General features: G+C 47.3%; 1 protein-coding gene across 1 annotated transcript in view; it reads left to right on the top strand.

The window, feature by feature from the left end:
• The first annotated feature begins 12,302 nt into the window (after nucleotides 1-12,302).
• The window catches only part of LOC146026377 (dimethylaniline monooxygenase [N-oxide-forming] 2-like), a 39,882-nt gene continuing 35,524 nt past the window's right edge, over nucleotides 12,303-16,660 (top strand). The window contains exon 1 of the mRNA XM_083157001.1: nucleotides 12,303-12,410. The gene's annotated coding sequence lies outside the window, so the exon portion shown is untranslated. The remainder of the gene's footprint in view (nucleotides 12,411-16,660) is intronic.

Below are 16,660 nucleotides of genomic sequence, written 5' to 3'. Positions count from 1 at the left end.
CGCTTCGGGCTCGGTGGCTCGCTGCGCTCGCCACACTATTATATTCTCACTCCACGCCCTAGTGGATAGTAGGGGAATGAAAAGGTCGGAGGACGCGCACCGCCGCCCCTCGCGGGCTCGCTGCGCTCGCCACGCTTCGGGTTCACGTCTATCGTGGGGTCATGGCGGGCACATAAAAAATGTGAAATGGGTCATATTGGCCCATTTCACCTTTTTTATCATTTTTCCCTATGTGAGATGGACTTAATCAAGTCCATCTCATCTTGTGCCATTATAATGGCACAAGACCGACCGATTTCAATGTTAAAAGATTTTTTAACATTGAAGTCTATGGAAAAATCGGTCGGTCGGTCGCATCGCGGCCGATTTTAATTGGTCGCGACCGACCGATTGACCCGATTTCTGTCAATCAAAGTGAAAAAATTGTAAAAAATCGGCCACATCGTGAGGATCGTGTCCCTTAATTAAGAGCCACGATCACTCACGATTGTGGCCGTTCTAGGAAACAAGTACCATAGTTCTTTTTATGAGAGGCTTTTCTCTTTTTATTTTCAGTACAAGTGACCAATACCCAACGCGTTTCGTCTCGTTAGAGACTTCTTCAGGGGTTCATGATCTTAAAAATAAATAAACAAGACTTATTTAACCCTTCTGGGTCCACAGGTAAGAATATCACGGATCGAATAAAGGACCGTAGCTAGGGTCCAATTGCGACACTTCAGAAGACGATTGGTGTAGTAGAAGCCTTTTTATAATGTTAAGATGGTAAGGTGCTTATATATTCAGATGTCTTTGATAATATCTAATTATTAAAGCTTGAACCTATTAGGGCCAATTTCTTCTCTTGTCCCAATGTATTGTATCCAAAAGTACAGGATTTATTTCCCTGTGCCTGTGGGTGATGTGTGCTCATTGGGACTCAGACTGTTTCGGTGGGGCAACCACCTTCCTCAAAAGCACCTTGGTTGCCCCACCGAAACAGTCTGTCTAGCCACTATGGTGAAGGGACCAGCATGGGTATCTAAGGGCCTGTTGTCACCCACTCGGCTATGATAAGTAACCCAGCTTTTTTTATGCAATATATTGCCATGTGTTGAAATTACCTCTCACTTGAAAAAAAGACTTTGATAAATGATTTGAAAGTTTATCCTATTTTTGTGGTGTGCGGATTTCTTTTCTCCTCCATGGGAGAAATACAATGGATATAAGTAATTTATATGGGATCTAGCACCCACCCACTGTTTATGTAAGTGGTGTGTGGTTTTTCTCTTGCAATTGTTTCTCACTAAGGGACCAGGGTGCTACAAGTGTTTAAAGTGCACCACATGCACTCACATGATTACAGGCAAAACGTTTTACAACTCCTCCAGAGATCGGGAGTTTCACATAAAATACAATCTAAACTGCCTGTCAACACACGTAGTATACATTATATCATGCCCCTGTCAATTATTATATGTGGGTAAAACCACAAGAACTGTAAGAGAAAGAATGGCCCTTCACAGGTCCGCGATATCACAAGCACTTCTGGGTAAAACCTCTGACCAACCGGTAGCCCGGCATTTCGTGGAACAGAAACACAAACTGTCCGATTTAAAGCATATTGTCATTGATCAAGTACCATATTCAATACGAGGTGGAGACAGAGCAGGCAAACTGCTGAAAAAAGAAGCAAAATGGATATACATATTAAACACCTGTAATCCCCACGGACTTAATGAAAGGATGTCCTTCAACATGTTTATTTAAAGAACAGAGGACTTGTACTTTATATATAATTCTTTAACGTCCATTACAAGTTGGGAGTACAAGCAGTAACTCTAGCCCACGGCCAGCATGTCTCATTGATCCTGGTCCTGAACTGTTGTATTACATAATTAACTGCTTTTTAATTGTTGTCTTTTATATAATTGTTTTTTATATATTTCTCTCGTTTTGATCATCACCATATTAATACACTAGTTGTATTTCGTATGACCTGATTATGCACATTAATAACGTGTTTTATTAATTTTTGTCACTTATTCCCCCTAACAGAGTCTGTCTGCAGTCAGCCAGAGCACAGGTGAGCATTGCCTTAGCAACCTGTAAACAAATACACACAGAGGTTGCCCAGCAACACCACGCTGACACACAGTACACGTGGGACACCGGCACCCGCCCCCCGCCACCCGGAAGTTCGGCTGCACGCTGCTGGACAGACCCTGCTACGGAGAACACCTGCACCACTCGTACCTGTATATAAGGTAAGACCGCACACACAGTTATTGTTTTTTGTACACCTTGAAGAAGGGGCGTTGTTGTAGCCCCGAAACGTCGGATCACATTAAAACCTTTTCACCAAGACCGCTGGAGTGACAGAGCCTGTTTGAACTGTTTACTATATATATATATATATATATATATATATATATATATATATATATATGTGTGTGTGTGTGTGTGTGTGTGTGTGTGTGTGTGTGTGTGTGTGTATAAATATGTATACATATATATTTTTTTGATTATTATTATTTATATACATTTGGTCTATTTATAGTACTTTAACTGACCCGGCATATACTGGGTCACCTAAGTGTCCATCTCCGTGCTTTCTCCGCCCCTCTGGAAACCCCCTTCTGAAAATCCTTCGTTTGCCCCTGAGGGGAGCCGGGACCGCTGCGCAGACAGGTAAATCTGCGGGTCCCAGCCGCAGCACAGTGGCATTACAATAGCCCCACAGACCCCCAGCGACTGCACTTACACAGCACCTCCCCGTGACTGCGGGGTCTGCGGGCCTATTGTTATGCCACTGTCTGCAAGGGGAGCCGCAGGGGGAAATAGCTGGTCACAGGAGCATGGGGGCTGAACACTGTAGCGCGCACCCGGCAATTTATCCCCCATAGCACTTACAAATCACTGGCAATATGGTCACTCAGCGACAATATTGCCAGTGATATGTGCTTAAAATCATCCCATGAGTACACAGCTTTAGACAGTAAATGTTTGGCTGCAGGCCAGTAGAGAATGTTTCCCAGCAGCTCTGATTTGTGTAATTCACAACCAAAGCGGCTGGGCAGCAATCTCTACTAGACTCACATCATACTTGCCTACCTGACCCTCTCCATGAGGGAGAAAATGCTCTGTTCCTGCACTTCCCTGGTAATGTATGATTGTCAGCACCTGTGGTGAAACATCTTTCTTATCAATTACCTAGCTCTCCACAGGTGATAGCAATCATACATTACCAGGGAAGTCCAGGAACAGAGCATTTTCTCCCTCATGGAGAGAGTCAGGTAGGCAACCCTGACTCACATGAAACTCCAAATGCCATAGGGCAGCTGCCCAGTAAACCCATGGCCCTGGGACCGGTGACAGCATATACCAGCCATGGCCTAATAGTACTCTATTACTAGTGCACACACACATTAGCAAATAATCTGCAAACTCTGCAAGTAAATTACCAAGAAAATGACAAGAAGTGCCAAGAGTGATTGGTTGCTGCTTAAGGGAATGGAACTGACATGTCCCAGCAGGAATCCTTAACTTTGTAATATATGCATCAACAGTTGCTAACCTGGCATGACCTTATATTTTGAATGTAATGCTGCTTTCCCACTGCCTACACGGGTAATGACCCGTTTTTTTTAAACGGGTCTTTAAACGGGTAAGAGCCATAAAGACCCTTTCCTACTGCAGCTTTTAAACGGTAAATTACCGTTTAAAAGCTGTTTTAGTCACATTCACACTTCCCCGTTTAAAAACCCGTTTAAGCAGTGTAAAGATGGGGGGGGGGGGGGATAAAAAAAAATGGTGTGGGGTCCTCCCCACTGCCGTAACCAGTACCAGGCTGAAAGAGCCGGGGCTGGTAATAAAAAATCAGGAAACCCGGCAAATAGGGGTTCCCTTATTTTTTAAAACCAGCCCCAGGCTCCAGGTCCGGGCTGGTTCCCAAAACACGGGGAACAAAATGAGTAGGGGTTCCCCGTATTTTAAGAACCAGCCCCAGGCTTCTGATTGGCCGCTAGGCTGCAAGGCGGCCAATAGCGGCATTCTGGAGGCGGAGCCGCACGATGTACACAAACACCGTGCGGCTCTCAGCTGTTCGCTTGGTTCGCGTGTCGGTTTGTTATTTTGCAAAGACCCCTTCCCTGGACTACGTCGCCCTGGGACAGGTGAGTATAGTTTCCTTCCACAGCTTCCACCATGGATTTCGTCGGATCGCGGACACCGGACCCCTGGACCCCCGGACCAGGACACCGGACCCCCGGACCAGGACCGAGGGCTACCTACGGGCTCAAGATAGGTAAGTATCAGTATGTGTGGGCTGTGGATGTATTAAACTTTTATTTTTCACGTGTGTCAGTGTGTTTATTGTACTATTTCTTTTACTGTGAAACTACAAGTTCCAGCGGGCCCTTTAATGCCCCGCAGGACTAGGACTTGTGGTTCTCCAAGTCCCAGCTTGCGGGGGAGGCTTGCTTGGACTTATAGTTCCCCAGTATTAGACAACAGTTTATCTATTTTTTTACACTTTAATCAGCCCGATGCCCACCGCACAGGGGCATCGGGGGCAGCACCAGGCTTCAGCCTGGTCAGGTAAGTCCTGGAGGGGGGGACCCCTTCATTGGGGGGGGTCCCCACTCCCCCAGGGCCCCTGGCCAGGCTAACTGGTCAGTAGGGTGATGCTTTGGCCGCGGGAACTTATATCATAAGTGTCCCCCGGCTGTGGCATTACCCTGCTGGCTGGTTTGGCCTGGGGCTGGAGGAGGGAGGAGGCAGCGCCGCAGAGGGGAGCCCGGCTCCAAACAATGGTGTCATGAACCCCGGTTCTCGCACTGCTCGCATGCGCCCCTTACCGGCACGCTGGGGTAGTGTCCTCCGTAGGTCGGCTGCCGGCACAGTCGGCAATCCCTGGCGTGATGTCTTTAGTTTCCAAGTCGCCCCTGCATCACTGTGAGCTCCAGGTGTATTCCCTGATCAAGCTGCGGGTCACATGATCCAGGTAAGCTCCAACTTACTTCCTGGTCTGTGTGCTGCTGCTGCGGCTGATTCCATCACCTGCGTCTGATTCCCTAATCACCTGGAGGGATAAAAACCCAGCTCACAGTCTCCTCCTTGTCTTGAACAACTCATCAGTTTACCTGTGAGTTCTCCAGCGTTAAGCTCCTGTCAAGACTCCCCACGTGCTCCAGAGGTCCGGTTTCCTGAGTCCGCTGTCACCTGTGTTACTCTCAGCGTCCTGGTTATTCCACTCCTGCCAGAAGTCTCCACGTGTTTCCATCTGCCGTGTGATCCTGTCTTCTCGTGCAGCCCAGGTTACTCTCTCAGTGTCCGGTTATCCGTGGGTTCCCTACCTGTCTCCCCTCGGCTCTCAGGCCGCTCCAGTGATCTCAAGTACCGGCTCCATAGCCGCTCCAGCGATCCCCAGTGATCTCAAGTACCGGCTCCCTAGCCGCTCCAGCGATCCCCAGTGATCTCAGGTATCGGCTCCCTAGCTGCCCCAGTGTCACCAAGTGTCTCCAGTATCTCCAGCGTCCCTCTGTGTTAACCCCGTGTCATCCTCGGCTTCTAGGCCGCATCACTCATCTCTCAAGTACCTTCCGTGTTGCTGTATAGCATTCAATGCCATCGACCACCATCGATGGTTTAAGTACCCCGTTAAAAGACTCTTGTGCTTCAACTCCGCCAAAGCCACAGGGGAACCTGGGCAGAGGGCCGCGACCTGGTCGGCAGTTGCAGCGAAGTCCATATCCCCTTGCGGGGGTCCCTGGTGAATACCACTGTCGGCTTAGACCCCGCGCCTCCGCTTTAGGTTTCAGCCAATCCCCTGTGTCCCCGGCAGTTCATCTCCCTCCTGTCTCCGTGCATGAGCTCCAGCTATCTCAAGCCTCCTCGCTTCCAGTTCCCTGCGCCCTCCACTGGCGCACCCAGGTCAGTGCCGGGAACACAGACAGTCCAGGCCGTGACAGATTGTTCAAGACCGATGGACTCGGCACGCGACCATAGTGTGGGGCCAGCGGCTCTCCAAGATGTCACCTCGCGTATAGAAACGCAGGAAACGACGCAGCAGCAGGTGATTACATACCTCCAGGATGTGTCCACTCGTCTGGATTCCCTCCAGCAATCCCTCCGGCCACCTCCGCCACCAGTATCTAATCAGCCTGCCACTCATGCCCCAACGTATATTCCCCGTCTTCAGCTGCCTACCCCTAATAAATATGATGGCAATCCCAAAGGCTGTAGAGGCTTCTTAAACCAATGTGATATCCAATTTGAGCTTCTACCACAGAACTTTCCGACTGCCAGGACCAAGATAGCATATATCGTTTCCTTGCTCACTGGTTCTGCCCTAGAATGGATATCACCCCTCTGGGAAAGATCTGATCCAATTCTCACCGACTATGACAGATTCGTCTCTCTCTTCCGACGGATATTCGATGAGCCAGGAAGGCCTGCATCAGCCTCTACAGAAATTCTCCGCCTCAAACAGGGCTCTCGCTCCATGGGCCAATACGTGGTTCAATTCCAGACGCTTGCCTCCGAGCTCAAATGGAACAATGAGGTGCTAACAGCCGCCTTCTGGTTGGGCGTCTCAGAACGCATCAAAGACGAACTTGCCACCTGAGATCTCCCTGAGCAGCTTGAAGAATTAATTTCCTTGTGTGTCAAAATAGACCTGCGCCTAAGGGAGCGAGGTCTAGAAAAATTAAAGAAAGTAGTTCCCCGAGTTCCGTCTCCGCCTCAGCACCGTCCTGCGACAACCACTACAGAAGAACCTATGCAAATAGGTAGATCTAGGTTATCCACAGAAGAACGGTCTAGGAGGCAGAAAGAAAAATTATGTATTTACTGTGCCGCCCCCGGTCACTTCATTGGGTCCTGTCCCGAGCGTCCGGGAAACGCCAAGCCCTAACCTGCAGTGGGGGAGTCAGGTTAGGTTGTCTCAGTAAAACTCCTCCCACCACTGACTTGATTCTACCTGTTGCCCTTGTGTCCCCTGTGGGTACCCTGCAAGTCTCAGCCCTGGCAGACTCCGGGGCTGCAGGGAACTTTATCTCAGCCGAGCTGGTAAAGAAGTGTAAAATTCCAATTCTGCCCCTTTCCCAGCCTCACTTCCTAACAGCAGTGGATGGAAGCAGAATCCCCGGAAGCGATATTGTGTATCGGACAGTTCCTGTCTCATTCCATGTAGGTGTACTTCATCAAGAATGTATGGACTTCCTGGTCATTCCTAAATCCTCTTATGACCTCGTATTAGGGCTACCATGGCTACAACTCCATAACCCCCGTATCGATTGGAGATCTCTCCAAATTGTGGAATGGAGCGAATACTGCCAGAAACATTGCTTGACTGAAGTAACTCCGGTCCGATCTTCCGCAGTCAAAAGCCTTCCAGGCCTTCCCTCAGTGTACCATGCATTCAGTGATGTATTCAGTGAACAAGCCGCTGATGTTCTGCCTCCACACCGCCGGTGGGATTGTCCCATCGATCTCCTCCCTGGGAAGTCCCCTCCTAAGGGGCGTACCTATCCTCTGTCAATCCCTGAGACCAAAGCGATGTCTGAGTATATCCAAGAAAATCTCCAGAAAGGTTTCATCCGACCCTCTACCTCCCCTGCTGGTGCAGGATTCTTTTTCGTGAAAAAAAAGATGGAGGGTTACGCCCATGCATAGACTATAGAGGTCTCAATGAGATAACCATCAAGAATAGTTATCCTCTTCCCTTGATCACCGAGTTATTTGATCGCATCAAAGGTGCGAAAATTTTTACCAAGCTTGACCTCAGAGGGGCGTATAATCTGATCAGAATTCGCCAAGGCGACGAATGGAAGACTGCCTTCAACACTAGAGATGGGCATTACGAGTATCTAGTGATGCCCTTCGGTCTCAGTAATGCACCCGCCGTCTTTCAAGAATTCGTCAATGAAATTTTTAGAGATGTTCTATATAAATATCTTGTTGTTTACCTCGACGACATTCTAATTTTTTCTTCAGATCTCCAGTCCCATCGTTCTCAAGTCAAAGAAGTGCTGTCCCGTTTACGTGCCAATAAGTTGTACGGTAAACTCTCCAAGTGCACATTCGAAGTTCCCCAGATATCCTTCCTAGGATATATCGTGTCTGGCTCAGAGTTGCGAATGGATCCCGCAAAACTCGAAGCCATCAACAGTTGGTCCCAACCAACCACCCTCAAAGCAGTCCAGCGTTTTATTGGCTTTGCCAATTACTACAGAAAATTTGTCAAAGGATTCTCCACCCTCATCGCTCCTATCACAGCTCTCACCCAAAAAGGTGCCAATCCAGCTGTCTGGTCCGAAGAAGCCTTGTCTGCATTCCACCTGCTAAAACAAGCCTTCATATCTGCCCCCATTCTCAAGCAGCCAGACACAGACAAACCCTTCCTCTTGGAAGTCGACGCCTCGAATGTGGGTGTTGGTGCTGTGCTCTCTCAAGTTACAGACGATGGCAAACAGCACCCCTGTGGGTTTTTCTCCCGGAAATTCCTCCCTGCCGAGAAAAACTACTCCATTGGCGATCAAGAGTTGTTGGCAATTAAACTTGCACTGGAAGAATGGCGTTATCTGTTAGAAGGGGCCAAGTTTCCCGTGTCCATCTTCACAGATCACAAGAACTTACTGTACGTCCAGACAGCCCAGTGTCTTAATTCCCGCCAAGCTCGTTGGTCCTTATTCTTCTCACGATTCAGTTTTAAAATTTTCTATCGTCCTGGGTCCCAGAATGCAAAAGCTGATGCACTGTCCCGCTCTATGGAAGATGACACAGTGCTACAAGAACAGCGTTCCATCATCAGTCCTACAGCCTTTGCCGCCACCCATGTGTCACCCGTGCCACCTCGAGGAAAGATGCTGGTTCTACCAGGGCTCCAGCCCAAAGTCTTATCGTGGGCTCACGCCTCGCCTTTCTCCGGTCACCCAGGCGTTCACAAAACCCTGGAAATTCTTCGCCGGTCATATTGGTGGCCTCACATGAAAAAAGATGTCCAGGATTTCGTGGCCTCATGTCCTACCTGTGCCCAGCATAAAGTCCATCGTCAGTCCCCTGCAGGTTCTCTCCTTCCGTTGCCCACTCCCATGCGTCCCTGGACGCACATTTCCATGGACTTTATCTCTGAACTCCCTAAGTCTCAAGAATGTAATACCATCTGGGTGGTGGTAGACCGGTTCTCCAAAATGGCACATTTCATTCCATTGACTGGCCTGCCCTCTGCTCCCAAGCTCGCCCAGATCTTCATTCAACACATCTTTCGAATTCATGGACTCCCTGCAGACATTGTCTCCGATCGTGGAGTGCAATTTGTAGCCCGCTTCTGGAGAGCTCTCTGTTCTGCCCTGAAGGTAAAATTGAACTTTTCCACAGCGTACCACCCGCAGTCTAACGGGCAAACAGAGAGAGTTAACCAAGATCTGGAAGCATTCCTCCGTCTGTATACCTCCTCGTCACAAGACAACTGGGTCAGTTTACTGCCTTGGGCTGAATTTGCCCACAACTTCAGATACCACTCTGCTACTGGCTACTCTCCTTTCTACGTAGTTTACGGTCAACACCCTCGACCACCAACCTTTGAGCCTTTACCAGCCTTGGAAGTGCCTGCCGCATCGTCCACACTCAAACATTTTTCACAAGTCTGGAAAAATGTGCATGTTTCTCTCAAGAAAGCCTCAAAAAGATACAAAATCTTTGCTGACCGTAAAAGAAGAGCAGTTCCTCAGTTAAAACTTGGTGACAAAGTATGGCTCTCCACTCGAAATCTTCGCCTACGAGTCCCGTCCATGAAATTCGCCCCCCGATTCATTGGGCCATTCCCTGTGATCCGAAGGATCAACCCGGTAGCTTATAAGCTGAAGTTACCACCATACCTGAAGATCCCAAATTCCTTCCACATATCCTTATTGCGACCACTCGTCCTCAACCGGTTCCAAAGTACCACTCCTGAGCTCCCCAGAGTCTATACCCATCGAGGGGTTGAATTCGAGGTCGATAAGGTGGTGGATTCTCGCAAAAGATATGGAAACATCCAATACCTCATCGATTGGAAGGGCTATGGCCCGGAAGAAAGAAGCTGGATCAATGCTGCAGATGTGCATGCTCCCCGTTTGATTGCAGCCTTTCATAAAGACAATCCGAGTAAGCCCAAAGGGTGTTCGGTGCCCACCCTTAAAGGGGGGGGTACTGTCATGAACCCCGGTTCTCGCACTGCTCGCATGCGCCCCTTACCGGCACGCTGGGGTAGTGTCCTCCGTAGGTCGGCTGCCGGCACAGTCGGCAATCCCTGGCGTGATGTCTTTAGTTTCCAAGTCGCCCCTGCATCACTGTGAGCTCCAGGTGTATTCCCTGATCAAGCTGCGGGTCACATGATCCAGGTAAGCTCCAACTTACTTCCTGGTCTGTGTGCTGCTGCTGCGGCTGATTCCATCACCTGCGTCTGATTCCCTAATCACCTGGAGGGATAAAAACCCAGCTCACAGTCTCCTCCTTGTCTTGAACAACTCGTCAGTTTACCTGTGAGTTCTCCAGCGTTAAGCTCATGTCAAGACTCCCCACGTGCTCCAGAGGTCCGGTTTCCTGAGTCCGCTGTCACCTGTGTTACTCTCAGCGTCCTGGTTATTCCACTCCTGCCAGAAGTCTCCACGTGTTTCCATCTGCCGTGTGATCCTGTCTTCTCGTGCAGCCCAGGTTACTCTCTCAGTGTCCGGTTATCCGTGGGTTCCCTACCTGTCTCCCCTCGGCTCTCAGGCCGCTCCAGTGATCTCAAGTACCGGCTCCATAGCCGCTCCAGCGATCCCCAGTGATCTCAAGTACCGGCTCCCTAGCCGCTCCAGCGATCCCCAGTGATCTCAGGTATCGGCTCCCTAGCCGCCCCAGTGTCACCAAGTGTCTCCAGTATCTCCAGCGTCCCTCTGTGTTAACCCCGTGTCATCCTCGGCTTCCAGGCCGCATCACTCATCTCTCAAGTACCTTCCGTGTTGCTGTATAGCATTCAATGCCATCGACCACCATCGATGGTTTAAGTACCCCGTTAAAAGACTCTTGTGCTTCAACTCCGCCAAAGCCACAGGGGAACCTGGGCAGAGGGCCGCGACCTGGTCGGCAGTTGCAGCGAAGTCCATATCCCCTTGCGGGGGTCCCTGGTGAATACCACTGTCGGCTTAGACCCCGCGCCTCCGCTTTAGGTTTCAGCCAATCCCCTGTGTCCCCGGCAGTTCATCTCCCTCCTGTCTCCGTGCATGAGCTCCAGCTATCTCAAGCCTCCTCGCTTCCAGTTCCCTGCGCCCTCCACTGGCGCACCCAGGTCAGTGCCGGGAACACAGACAGTCCAGGCCGTGACAAATGGCAATCCCGAGAATTTTCCGGGCTTGCCAGACTGGGCACTGAGGCACAGCCCGGAAAATTCTCGGGATTGCCACTGAAGGGGTTAAAGAGTTCACTAGGAAATAAAAAATTGTAATGACACACAGCCCACCCTAGTAGGGCCGTAACTAGGTGTGTGCCAGGGGTGCCTTGCCAACAGCGCATTTGCACTGTGAACACACCATCTGGCAGCACCAACTGCATGGCTGCTCACTGCCCTGTGCCTTACAGACTTGCCTTACACCCCCGCTGATGCTCCCATTTTTTGATATAGCATCCGGCTGCCCCAGAAACCATAGTGTTATTTCCAGTTATTGCGGCCCCAGTGTGGAAATCCGGGCTGTGCATATGTGAGTTCAGTAGTGCTGGAGGGTAGGGCCTACTTGGTAGACATTGCAAAGTGTGACATCACTACTTAGAAGCCAGCCCCAATGTATGTATGTGCCAGGGCCGGTCTGACACCACGTTACATGGGCGTCATCACCCGGCGCTGCGCAGACAATACTGGTCGGTGCCTCCAACTGTGTATATCATTGGCAGCTGCACGTCCTTCTATACCTCCCAGCGATAAGGATGGCCATTGACCATTGATGATTTAAATAGTTTTGCCATCAATGAGGGGGGGGGGGGGGGGGACCAAATTGTCTTTTACTTAGCCGAGAGGCCAAGGCATGGAGCACAGCTCTGCCTCAGTCACCGTTAAACTCGTACGATTTGGGTAAGTATAGATTACAGTGAGGTAAATAACGCAATTACATAAAGTAGGAGCAATGCCAGACTTATCAAGATCTGTCACAGTATTGCATAACACATTTTTATTTTTATTAAATTGTACTTCGCGTTCACTGGCACCTTAAAATGAAGGGACGTGCACCTAACACACAACAATGTGACAATGTATTATAAGGGGTGTGTCTTCATACTGGTTACTTATGCCCATAGTGGGTGGGGAGAAACACATGCTGTGCTACGTTGTCCTACCTTCCTCTAATCTCAGTCAGTTCATCCTCTCTGTGGCAAGTTCACACACCTGGGATCCCCAGAGGAGCAACAAAAATGTGAGTAATTGTTCCAAACATTAGTACTTGTCTCATAATGCAATAACTGTTATCCTAGGAAAACATTTATGGAGTGGAGATAAATGCAGGAGAAATGTGAAATTCCATTGTAAATAGATAACTTAAATAAATAAATAATAATAAAAAAAATTATAATAATAACTTAAACAGTAGTGTTACTGTATCTCCGAGATCAGTACTGCAGATGTGGTGCTGGTCTATAGCTAGTGGGCATAAACCCCAATAGAACTGCACTGGTTATGGTAATGTTATTCCTGGTACATGAAATCATGTATGACTCTCACATGCTGTACTTAATTATTTTTGCATTCCCTTGTTAGTGCACTCCTTATCCTAGCTTCAACTCTAAAACAGACTGTATCAATACTTGGAATCACAGCCCTGCTTGCTGATAATTTTCAAATCGAAATGTCCTGTGTACAGATACTCTGGGCCTGATTCAGTACCGCTCATTAAGCCGAACTCCTGCCCCACCTGCCGCCGAATCCCCTCGGTTCCATGTGCGTGTAATACTTGCAGAAGGCGTTCACACAGAGGGTCTGCACATGCACAAATACGCGCATGTGCAAATTCCCCCACCATCTGTACAGGGCCGAATTTGGGGGTGATTCAGTCCAGCACATAGCGGGCCGAATTTCACACACGCCGTGGCATTCGTTCACTGGGGGGGCGGACACAGGATACTGCCCATCATTTTATGGGCATATAGGCATGTCTGTGCCTGCTTGGGGCAGGCAGCTGATGTCACATGACATTAGGGCGCACCCTGAATTCAGCGGAAGGCGGGTCCTGAAAAAGTCAGTTCATGCTGACTGTTCTTAGCCAACAGTGGATAAATCATTCGATGGTGAGCAACCATCGCATTATTTATCTCCCGTTCGGGCGCATGCGAGCATCCTCTCGCATGCTAAGGAACTGAGTAGGGCGGTGTGTGTATGTGTGTGTGTGTGTGTGTGGGGAGGCAGCGTTCGGTAGGGTGATGGGCGGCATTTATTTGCTTGCTAGGCTGAATCACCCTCTTTATGAAAATGTATGCAATGGCGTAACTACCATAGGTGCAAGGGGTGCAGCTGCTATGTACATATATATATATATAACACAAACAAATGGGGCGTCACTCCGGGGCTTGCGTGAGAAAAAACTTTACTATGAGGCGGTCAACGCCATTTCGGGTTTCCCCGTCGTCAGGACCAAAATTCAAAAACGTTTTTGAATTTTGGTCCTGACGACGGGGAAACCCGAAACAGGTTTATATGTACTTTATACATTTATTACCATCAGTTGCTAAATAGGGGACCCTTACAAAGTTTTGCTATGGGGCCTACGAAGGTCTAGTTACGCCCCTGAATGTATATACAGTATACATAGGCATCATTGTGCAGTGCTGTATAACCAATTAAGGGAATGGCACTGATGATCCCATTTGAATGTGTATATATCTCTTACTTCTGTTTTTTTCCAAATGTGTAAAACAGCTACACAATGTGAGTAATGCACAATTAGGGAGATTGCTATCCTCTTCAGGGAGAAAGGGAGATTGCTGCTATTTCTAGGAGTCTCTGTGACATGTAGGGTTGAAGGATTTATCGGCACATTTATTAAGGCCATACTCCACAACATGACAGATGTATCCTCATACTGGGTTGCTGCAATGCGTACAAATCTTCACACAGATGTTGGTACAAACACACCTGCTAAACATGTAGGGCGGGATGTACTAAGCCTAAATATTTTACCGCATTTTCATATGTACTAAAACCCCACTGCTGCGTCACCACAGGGCAGGGTATCGCCACTTTTGGATGGCAATACCCTATAGAAGCCTATTGGCTATGGGCTTCTATCGCCATCCGCCATCCGCCACAGCCTCCCTACCCTCAATTTTATCACTTTTTGAATCTTGATACATCTGGCCCTTAATATGATATATTTTGCATAATTGTTTAGGTTTGCCAGGGGGGTGCAGTTCATCATATATTAACATTGTTACCAGTTTTACCATTTGAGCCTCAGGGTCCTGCTATGGAAATGCGTCGATCCCTGGGAAAATCCAGTGATTTTCCCTTCATTGCTTTGCATACATGCTTGGCCAAATTGCCCAATGTGTATACACCTTGTTCTTCAAAGAAAAAATAAAAACTTGAGTTGTTCAAGAACATTTCATGCTTCTAGAGAAACAAAGTGGTTGCATTTACATTTTGAAATGTACAACCCAAAAATCACTTTCATACCAGTGAAATATTTGGATCACAATGTATGCAAATCAAATGCGATTTGCATACGATTTGCATGTGATTTACATGCAATGCGATTTAGCACACCCCCACTATCCACGTCAGCCTGAAGCGCGGCAAGCGCAGCGAGCCCCCCGTCCTGTTGATACCCCTACTATCCACGTCAGCATGGAGTTGATTTTATAAAGTGTGGTGAGCCACCGAGCCCGAAGCGTGGCGAACACAGTGAGCCCTGCGAGGGGACGCAGATTACTTGATGTGTACTCCATGTCCCCTCGCAGGGTTTACTTGTGCTCGCCATGCTTCGGGCTTTTTTTCCATGTCCGCTCGCCACACTTCGGGCTCGGTGGTTCGCTGTGCTCACCACACTTCATAAAATCAACTCCGCGCCGATGTGGGTATGAACAGGTCGTGAGGATGTGTACTGCTTCCCCTCGTGGGACTCGCTGCGCATAGGGCTGACGTGGATAGTGGGGGTGTGCTAAATCGCATAGTATGCAAATAATATGCAAATCGCATGCTATTTGCATACGATGCGATCCGCGGGCTGTGGCACCGTGAAACTACACAAGTACCAAATATTTAATAAAAGATTGCTTGTTACATATAATGTTTAAGTTTTAACCATGGTTTAATGTTACCAATTCCTAGTGTCATTTATGAAACTGCAAAATCTAGATTCCCTACTTAAATGCTGTGCATGGCACATTATGCTGCTAAAGGTATTTCTATATGTGTTCGCCCATTTGTATAAATTATAGTATAACCTATATATATATATATATATATATATATATATATATATATATATATATAACCTGACACAGTACCAACTGCTGGGATTGAAAAGGAATGGTTTTGATTTTGAAAGGGAGAAGCTGGGACAGGGAGTTTTTGTTAAATGTGTGTTAGTACTTTAATGGGCCACCGCCTAATATTGCTCACATATTAAGTAATGATGTAATTTAAAAAAAGTCTGTGAATAGAGTTCTATACCTGACATGTTCCTCATGCCCCCTTATATACTTTGCCTTTTATGTAACCCTTTTTTTGTATTTTATTTCTTATTTTATTTCTGTAATGTTGAAAAACTCAATAAAAAGTAATTGAAAAAAAAAAAAAAAGTGTGTTGCCTGATATAAATTGTATCAGGCAACACACTTTTTTTTTTATATCATATAATGTGTAATACCTTTACTAATTAATACTGCTTTATTCTCTCAATCCAGGCCCATTTCATATAACATTTAGACATAGGGGAATGCTACAGCCTCTGAGTATAATATTAGTGAAATATTAGTTGTTTTCCAGCAAACTACAATTTATCGTACAGTATGTAATAAAATTACGCTGGAGACAAAGACTTTGATTCTGGTGGATTTTCGCTGATTCTTTGAAACTTTCCACAGGACACAAGTCACTGTCGTGATAGTAATGTCAGACAATACAAGTCATCAGTTGTACAGTTTATCTCGCTGGTGAACAATGTCTGATGGATGATTAACTGCACAAAGTGAAATGTGATTATATATTCATTGTATGCTGTTGTGTAATATGTCGCCTGTGGCATTAAACCAAAAATGTTCCAAGAGATTAAAGTGTTCTCATAACTTCAAAAACTTGTTTAGTTCTAGAACATTTCATTATTTTACTCTAAACTATTTAGTTGCATATACATTTTGATAGGTACATCCCAAAATTCACTTTCATACTACGTCCCTGATACTATGTGATACGGTATATTTAATAAAAATCTGCTTGTTACTGAAAATAATTAAATGTGGTTTCAAAGTTACCAATTCCTAGGGTCATTTATGAAACTGCAAAGTGCAGATTCTCTTCTTTGTGCTCTGTTTGGCACATACTGTAATGCTGTTATTTCTGTACAGTTGTGTGCACCCATTTGTGTGAATTATACGGTATAACCTGACAACGTGTCAATACAGCAGAAACAACAGGGATTGAATAGGATTTGTTTGGAATGGGAAAACTGAA

Source organism: Crinia signifera, chromosome 8 (genome assembly GCF_055691185.1).
Source record: "Crinia signifera chromosome 8, ASM5569118v1, whole genome shotgun sequence".
NCBI classification, from domain to species: Eukaryota; Metazoa; Chordata; class Amphibia; order Anura; family Myobatrachidae; genus Crinia; species Crinia signifera.
Note: the sequence above shows the minus strand (reverse complement) of the source record. Positions and strands in the feature narration are given on the sequence as shown.